The 8,500-nt window shown below is 58.2% G+C and overlaps 1 long non-coding RNA gene across 2 annotated transcripts in view; it reads right to left on the bottom strand.

Moving 5' to 3' along the window:
• LOC140471309 (uncharacterized) overlaps positions 1 to 4,975 on the bottom strand; it is a 17,591-nt gene extending 12,616 nt beyond the window's left edge. Inside the window, exons 1-2 of one of the 2 annotated variants that reach the window (XR_011956963.1) lie at positions 4,945 to 4,975; positions 3,158 to 3,205 (exon numbers count right to left, since the gene is read on the bottom strand). This is a non-coding gene — a long non-coding RNA (uncharacterized lncRNA). Of the gene's footprint in view, positions 1 to 3,145; positions 3,206 to 4,944 lie in introns of both variants that reach the window. The other variant, XR_011956961.1, reaches the window with a different exon arrangement.
• Between the last annotated feature and the right edge of the window lie 3,525 nt (positions 4,976 to 8,500).

An 8,500-nucleotide genomic window follows, 5' to 3' on the forward strand; every position in this document is an offset into this window, starting at 1 on the left:
GAGAGAGGTCACTGTCCCTCCAATGTGGAAACAGGCCATTCAGGCCAATAATCCCATACTGACTCTGTGAGGAGCATCCCAGCCTAACCCAATCTCTGTAACCCTGCTTTTCCCATGGCCAATCCACTCTAACCCGCACATCCCTGGACACTATGGGACAATTTCCCATGGCCAATCCACCCTAACCTGCACATCCCTGGACACTATGGGACAATTCCCCATGGCCAATCCACCCTAACCTGTACATCCCTGGGCACTATGGGTAATTTCCCATGGCCAATCCACCCTAACCTGCACATCCCTGGGCACTATGGGACAATTTCCCATGGCCAATCCACCCTAACCTGCACATCCCTGGGCACTATGGGACAATTTCCCATGGCCAATCCACCCTAACCTGCACATCCCTGGGCACTATGGGACAATTTCCCATGGCCAATCCACCCTAACCTGTACATCCCTGGGCACTATGGGTAATTTCCCATGGCCAATCCACCCTAACCTGCACATCCCTGGGCACTATGGGACAATTTCCCATGGCCAATCCACCCTAACCTGCACATCCCTGGACACTATGGGACAATTCCCCATGGCCAACCCACCCTAATCTGCACATCCCTGGGCACTATGGGACAATTTCCCATGGCCAATCCACCCTAACCTGCACATCCCTGGACACTATGGGACAATTCCCCATGGCCAATCCACCCTAACCTGCACATCCCTGGACACTATGGGACAATTCCCCATGGCCAACCCACCCTAATCTGCACATCCCTGGGCACTATGGGACAATTTCCCATGGCCAATCCACCCTAACCTGCACATCCCTGGACACTATGGGACAATTCCCCATGGCCAATCCACCCTAACCTGCACATCCCTGGACACTATGGGACAATTCCCCATGGCCAACCCACCCTAATCTGCACATCCCTGGGCACTATGGGACAATTTCCCATGGCCAATCCACCCTAACCTGCACATCCCTGGGCACTATGGGACAATTTCCCATGGCCAATCCACCCTAACCTGCACATCCCTGGACACTATGGGACAATTCCCCATGGCCAACCCACCCTAATCTGCACATCCCTGGGCACTATGGGACAATTTCCCATGGCCAATCCACCCTAACCTGCACATCCCTGGACACTATGGGACAATTCCCCATGGCCAATCCACCCTAACCTGCACATCCCTGGACACTATGGGACAATTCCCCATGGCCAATCCACCCTAACCTGCACATCCCTGGGCACTATGGGACAATTCCCCATGGCCAATCCACCCTAACCTGCACATCCCTGGGCACTATGGGACAATTTCCCATGGCCAATCCACCCTAACCTGCACATCCCTGGACACTATGGAACAATTTCCCATGGCCAATCCACCCTAACCTGCACATCCCTGGACACTATGGGACAATTTCCCATGGCCAATCCACCCTAACCTGCACATCCCTGGACACTATGGGACAATTTCCCATGGCCAATCCACCCTAACCTGCACATCCCTGGACACTATGGGACAATTCCCCATGGCCAATCCACCCTAACCTGCACATCCCTGGACACTATGGGACAATTTCCCATGGCCAATCCACCCTAACCTGCACATCCCTGGACACTATGGGACAATTTCCCATGGCCAATCCACCCTAACCTGCACATCCCTGGACACTATGGGACAATTCCCCATGGCCAACCCACCCTAACCTGCACATCCCTGGACACTATGGGACAATTCCCCACGGCCAACCCACCCTAACCTGCACATCCCTGGACACTATGGGACAATTTCCCACGGCCAACCCACCCTAACCTGCACATCCCTGGACACTATGGGACAATTTCCCACGGCCAATCCACCCTAACCTGCACATCCCTGGACACTATGGGACAATTTCCCATGGCCAATCCACCCTAACCTGCACATCCCTGGACACTATGGGACAATTTCCCACGGCCAATCCACCCTAACCTGCACATGTTTGGACTGTGGGAGGAAACTGGAGCATCCGGAGGAAACCCACACAGACACGGGGAGAATCTGCAAACTCCACACAGAGAGTTGCCCGAGGGTGGGATCGAACCCGGGTCCCCGGTGCTGGGAGGCATCAGTGCTAACTACTGAGGCACCGTGCCACAGGATAGACTCAGTGAGAGAGCATGTGAGAGAGAGTGATCGGGAGAGGATGAGTGTGAAAGAGGAAGTGTGAGAGAGTATGAGAGATTACTTGAGAGAGAAGAGAGAGAGTACGTGAGAGAGTGTGAGAGTGTGAGAGAGAGAGACAGTGTGAAGGAGAGTGTGTGTGAGAGTGAGGGAATGTGAGGGAGAGTGCGTGTGTGAGAGATAAAGAGTGTGAGAGAGCAAACTGCGAATCTCTGCACAGAACGATCCCACAGCGGCTGTTCGTCACACAATCCTCAGCCACTGAGTGAGTTTCAGGATAGACAGGGAGAGTCAGAGAGAGAGAGAAGGTAACGGAGAGGGAGGAGAGAGAAAGAGATAGGTAGGGAGAACGAGAGAGATAGAGAGCAACAGGAAGAGAAAAAGAGAGAAACAGAGAGAGGAGAGATAGAGGAGAACAAGCAAGAGAGATAGCAAGGGGAGAGAGAGAGGAAGAGAAAGGAAGAGGGAAGAGAAAGGAGAGAGAGAGAGATGGAGAACACGCGCAAGATAAACAATAAGAGACAAAGAGAATGAGAGAAAAGCAGGCAAGGGGGAGAGAGAAATGGAGAGGAAGAGAGAAAGACAGAGAGAGAGACAGTGACCCATAGAGGGAAAAGAGAGAGAGAGACAGGTATAGAATGAGAGAGAGTGAGAGAGAGAGGGAAGAGAGAGAGAGGAGAGATTGAGGAAGAGAGTTGAGAGAAATAGAGAGAGCGAGTGAGAGGGAGAGAAAGAGAGAGAGAGAAACAGACAGATAAAGAAAGAACAAGAGAAAGTGGAAACACAATCCAGCTAATGAGACAGAAGATGATCACCATCCTCAGGGAGACACATAAATGCAGAAAAGGCTGATGGGCAATATTGTGTGTACCGTTGTGTGTACCGTTGTGTGTACCGTTGTGTGTACCGTTGTGTGTACCATTGTGTGTACCGTTGTGTGTACCGTTGTGTGTACCGTTGTGTGTACCATTGTGTGTACCGTTGTGTGTACCATCGCTGGGTTCTGTATTCAGTTCCAGAGATCCATCTGAAATTGAAACAGGGAAAGCAGATTAAACCCTGAACAGGTAAGATCCAGAATCACCTCTGACTCGGCAGAGAGAGGTCAGTCTACACCCACCGACCCTCAGTAACAGCAGTGTGTACCATCCCCTCCCTACCCCCACCGACCCTCAGTAACTGCAGTGTGTACCATCCCCTCCCTCCCCCACCGACCCTCAGTAACAGCAGTGTGTACCATCCCCTCCCTCCCCCCACCGACCCTCAGTAACAGCAGTGTGTCCCATCCCCTCCCTCCCCCCACCAACCCTCAGTAACAGCAGTGTGTACCATCCCATCCCTCCCTCCCCCCACCGACCCTCAGTAACTGCAGTGTGTACCATCCCATCCCTCCCTCCCCCCACCGACCCTCAGTAACAGCAGTGTGTACCATCCCATCCCTCCCTCCCCCCACCGACCCTCAGTAACAGCAGTGTGTACCATCCCATCCCTCCCTCCCCCCCCACCGACCCTCAGTAACAGCAGTGTGTACCATCCCCTCCCTCCCCCCACCGACCCTCAGTAACTGCAGTGTGTACCATCCCCTCCCTCCCCCCACCGACCCTCAGTAACTGCAGTGTGTACCATCCCCTCGCTCCCTCCCCCCACCGACCCTCAGTAACTGCAGTGTGTACCATCCCCTCCCTCCCCCCCCGACCCTCAGTAACTGCAGTGTGTAACATCCCCTCCCTCCCCCCACCGACCCTCAGTAACTGCAGTGTGTACCATCCCCTCCCTCCCCCCCACCGACCCTCAGTAACTGCAGTGTGTACCATCCCCTCCCTCCCCCCCACCGACCCTCAGTAACTGCAGTGTGTACCATCCCCTCACCCCCCACCGACCCTCAGTAACATCCCCCCCCCACCTGCAAGTTCCCCTCCGAGCCCCTCACCATCCCGACTTGGAAATCTATCGGCCGTTCCTTCCTGGGTCAGAATCCTGGGATTCCCTCCCTCAGGGACATTGTGGGTCTACCCTCCAGCACATGGACTGCAGTGGGTCAGAGAGGCAGCTCACCCTCACCTTCTCAAGGGGGGGGGCAACTAGGGACGGGGCGATAAATACTGGGCCCAGCCAGCTATGTTCCCCCCACCCCTCAAGTTCCAGCACAAAGGATTTACAAAAGGGATTATGAACAGAGAGTATTTTCCAAGATACTGGCTGACATATCCATCCACAAACTGTTCAGATTATCGTCATCTGAAAGGAACAAAGAATGTGGGGGTTTGAAGCTTCTTTCAACAGATTGGAGGTGGGAGACCCAGGGGATACATGCAGGACCCCCCAGTGGATTATGGGGTACACACAGATCCCCCAATGCACATCACCATCCAGTAACTGGGGGAAAGGAGCTCAGGGTATTGGCTGGGAACACACACTGTCTCTAAACTGTTCCCCCCATCAAACACTCCCAGGGACAGGGACAGCAAGGGGTTAGATACAGAGTAAAGCTCCCTCTACACTGTCCCCCTATCAAACACTCCCAGGGACAGGGACAGCACGGGGTTAGATACAGAGTAAAGCTCCCTGTACACTGTCCCCCCATCAAACACTCCCAGGGACAGGGACAGCACGGGGTTAGATACAGAGTAAAGCTCCCTCTACACTGTCCCCCTATCAAACACCCCCAGGGAGAGGGACAGCCCGGGGTTAGATACGTTCTGAGCTATCGCGGGAATGTTCTGGAACCTGGGACAATGTGGATGGTTGAGCTGTGAGGAGACGTACCTCCAGACTCTCCCTCGGACACATCAGCATCTGGGACAGAACGAAACAGATATCGTCAAGGTCAGGCTGATGGACCAGCACCTACTCACACCAGGGCACAGTCACACTGGACCGACACCCTCCCCGAGACCCTCACACACCCTCACACACACTCCGCGAGACCCTCACACACCCTCACACACACTCCCCGAGACCCTCACACACACCCTCCCCGAGACCCTCACACACACCCTCACACACCCTCACACACACCCTCCCCGAGACCCTCACACACACCCTCACACACCCTCACACACACTCCCCGAGACCCTCACACACCCTCACACACCCTCACACACACTCCACGAGACCCTCACACACCCTCACACACACTCCCCGAGACCCTCACACACACCCTCCCCGAGACCCTCACACACACCCTCACACACACCCTCCCCGAGACCCCCACACACACCCTCCCCGAGACCCTCACACACACCCTCCCCGAGACCCTCACACACCCTCCCCGAGACCCTCACACACCCTCACACACCCTCACACACCCTCCCCGAGACCCTCGCACACCCTCACACACCCTCACACACACTCCCCGAGACCGTCACACACCCTCACACACACTCACCGAGACCCTCACACACACCCTCCCCGAGACCCTCACACACCCTCCCCGAGACCCTCACACACACCCTCCCCGAGACCCTCACACACCCTCCCCGAGACCCTCACACACACCCTCCCCGAGACCCTCGCACACACTCCCCGAGACCCTCACACACACCCTCCCCGAGACCCTCACACACTCCCCGAGACCCTCACACACCCTCACACACCCTCCCCGAGACCCTCACACACCCTCACACACCCTCACACACACTCCCCGAGACCGTCACACACCCTCACACACACTCACCGAGACCCTCACACACACCCTCCCCGAGACCCTCACACACCCTCCCCGAGACCCTCACACACACCCTCCCCGAGACCCTCACACACCCTCCCCGAGACCCTCACACACACCCTCCCCGAGACCCTCACACACACTCCCCGAGACCCTCACACACACCCTCCCCGAGACCCTCACACACACTCCCCGAGACACTCACACACCCTCACACACACCCTCCCCGAGACCCTCACACACCCTCACACACCCTCACACACACCCTCCCCGAGACCCTCACACACACCCTCACACACCCTCACACACACTCCCCGAGACCCTCACACACCCTCACACACACTCCCCGAGACCCTCACACACACCCTCCCCGAGACCCTCACACACACTCCCCCAGACCCTCACACACACTCCCCGAGACCCTCACACACACACTCCCCGAGACCCTCACACACACTCCCCGAGACCCTCACACACACCCTCCCCGAGACCCTCACACACACACTCCCCGAGACCCTCATACACACTCCCCGAGACACTCACACACACCCTCCCCGAGACCCTCACACACACACTCCCCGAGACACTCACACACACCCTCGCCGAGACCCTCACACACACTCCCCGAGACCCTCACACACCCTCCCCGAGACCCTCACACACACTCCCCGAGACCCACACACACACCCTCCCCGAGACCCTCACACACACCCTCCCGAGACCCTCACACACACCCTTCCCGAGACCCTCACACACACTCCCCGAGACCCACACACACACTCCCCGAGACCCTCACACACACTCCCCGAGACACTCACACACCCTCCCCGAGACCCTCACACACCCTCCCCGAGACCCTCACACACACCCTCACACACCCTCACACACACCCTCCCCGAGACCCTCACACACACTCCCCGAGACCCTCACACACACTCCCCGAGACCCTCACACACACCCTCCCCGAGACCCTCACACACACTCCCCGAGACCCTCACACACACCCTCCCCGAGACCCTCACACACCCTCCCCGAGACCCTCACACACCCTCACACACACTCCCCGAGACCCTCACACACACACTCCCCGAGACCCTCACACACACCCTCCCCGAGACCCTCACACACACTCCCCGAGACCCTCACACACACTCCCCGAGACCCTCACACACACCCTCCCCGAGACCCTCACACACACACTCCCCGAGACCCTCACACACACTCCCCGAGACCCTCACACACACTCCCCGAGACCCTCACACACACCCTCACACACCCTCACACACACTCCCCGAGACCCTCACACACACCCTCCCCGAGACCCTCACACACACTCCCCCAGACCCTCACACACACTCCCCGAGACCCTCACACACACACTCCCCGAGACCCTCACACACACTCCCCGAGACCATCACACACACCCTCCCCGAGACCCTCACACACCCTCCCCGAGACCCTCACACACCCTTACACACCCTCACACACACTCCCCGAGACCCTCGCACACACTCCACGAGACCCTCACACACACTCCCCGAGACCCTCACACACACTCCCCGAGACTCTCGCACACACTCCCCGAGATCCTCACACACACTCCCCGAGACCCTCACACACACCCTCCCCGAGACCCTCACACACACTCCCCGAGACCCTCGCACACCCTCCCCGAGACCCTCACACACCCTCCCCGAGACCCTCACACACCCTCCCCGAGACCCTCGCACACACCCTCCCCGAGACCCTCACACACACTCCCCGAGACCCTCCCCGAGCCCCTCACACACACCCTCCCCGAGACCCTCACACACACTCCCCGAGACCCTCACACACCCTCCCCAAGACCCTCACACACACACCCCCCGAGACCCTCACACACACTCCCCGAGACCCTCACACACCCTCCCCGAGACCCTCACACACACTCCCCGAGACCCTCACACACACCCTCACACACACACTCCCCGAGACCCTCACACACACTCCCCGAGACCCTCCCCGAGACCCTCACACACACTCCCCGAGACCCTCACACACCCTCCCCGAGACCCTCACACACCCTCCCCGAGACCCTCACACACACCCTCCCCGAGACCCTCACACACTCTCCCCGAGACCCTCACACACTCTCCCCGAGACCCTCACACACACTCCCCGAGACCCTCACACACTCTCCCCGAGACCCTCACACACACCCTCCCCGAGACCCTCACACACACTCCCCGAGACCCTCACACACCCTCCCCGAGACCCTCACACACTCTCCCCGAGACCCTCACACACACTCCCCGAGACCCTCACACACCCTCACACACTCTCCCTGAGACCCTCACACACCCTCCCCGAGACCCTCACACACTCTCCACGTGACCCTCACACACCCTCCCCGAGACCCTCACACACACTCCCCGAGACCCTCACACACACACTCCCCGAGACCCTCACACACTCTCCCCGTGACCCTCACATACCCTCCCCGAGACCCTCACACACACTCCCCGAGACCCTCACACACACTCCCCGAGACCCTCGCACACACTCACACACCCTCGCACACCCTCACACACCCTTGCACGCCCTCAAACACCCTCACACACCCTCGCACACCCTCGCATACTCTCACTCACCCTCACACACCCTCACACACCCTCG

Source organism: Chiloscyllium punctatum, chromosome X, assembly GCF_047496795.1.
Source record: "Chiloscyllium punctatum isolate Juve2018m chromosome X, sChiPun1.3, whole genome shotgun sequence".
NCBI classification, from domain to species: Eukaryota; Metazoa; Chordata; class Chondrichthyes; order Orectolobiformes; family Hemiscylliidae; genus Chiloscyllium; species Chiloscyllium punctatum.